The following is a 1,239-nucleotide window of genomic DNA, read 5'->3' as shown; positions in this document are numbered from 1 at the left end:
TTTTTTTTTTTTTTTTTTTTTTTTTTTTTTTTTCCTTTTTGTCTTTTTTCGTGACCAGCAACGGATCACAACCCTCAGTGTCACACCCGTACCAGACCGGGACCTGCAACGGGATCGCAACCCTCAGTGTTGCGCACGCACCTCGCTCAGCCAGTGAGCGGGAACCGGTCTGTATGTGGGATCCGAACCCTCGGGCGGGAGCACCGCCGTGCTTCCCAAGCGGCGCACTTATCCAGTGCGCCACAGGGCCGGCCCCGAGAATTTCCATTTTGACTGAGCATCACTGAGAACCAAATCCTCCACTTACTATTTTATGATTTTACTGGTTGGAAGGAGTTTTTACAGACTGGCTTCTGCCTGTCTACATTTCACACCTGTTTCTTCTCTACTGGCCACACACAGAGACACAGAGGTATGTGGATTCCCTTTCAAGAATCTGGTGGTCAGGCCGGCCCGGTGGTGCACTGCTACAGTGCGCCGGTTGGGAGCGCAGTGGCGCTCCCGCTGAGGGTTCGGATCCCACATACAGACAAGCCGCTCACTGGCTGAGCAAGGTGCGGGCGCAACACCGAGGGTTGCGATCCCGTTGCCGGTCCCGGTCTGGTACGGGTGTGACACTGAGGGTTGTGATCCGTTGCTGGTCACGAAAAAAGACAAAAAGGAAAAAAAAAAAAAAAAAGAATCCGGTGGTCGGCATCTTCAGGGCTGGCCTTGGCTGCAGAGAGCTGCCTCACCCAAAGTCACACCTGTCATAGGACAGCCCATATCCACTTCTGGTGACTGAATGAGGTGGGGTGTCAAGGCTGGGCCATTTCACTTTGAATAGCGACACTTGAGTGGACCACACTTAGGCTAGCCTCTCCAGCAGGTGGCTGAGGCTTTGCTGGGCCTGCATTGCTGTTTGATTTCTCCATCTCCTCCTCTTCCTTCCCCAGGGGTAGATCCCTAATAAACATCTCATATCCCAAACTCTCTTGGTGGTGACTGCTTCTGAATAAGCCATCTCATGACAGTTGATTCAGGGAGAGGTCCAAGAAAGCAGGTGATTCGATGGGGTTTTGGAGCTGAATCCAGCTGACAATAAAGAGCCCATTGATGCTTGGGCTACAGACAGCCTCTGGCAGTGGGTGAAGGTCCAATTATGAAAACTTTCACTGATGGTGCACTGGGAGGGTGTACCAGTGGAAGAGAATGCATTATTGCGTACGATGTATCAGTTGGCTGAAACTTGTGGACCTC

The sequence above is a fragment of the Galeopterus variegatus genome, unplaced genomic scaffold (assembly GCF_000696425.1).
Source record: "Galeopterus variegatus unplaced genomic scaffold, G_variegatus-3.0.2 Scaffold1476, whole genome shotgun sequence".
NCBI lineage: Eukaryota > Metazoa > Chordata > Mammalia > Dermoptera > Cynocephalidae > Galeopterus > Galeopterus variegatus.
This window is presented reverse-complemented; position numbering follows the sequence as displayed.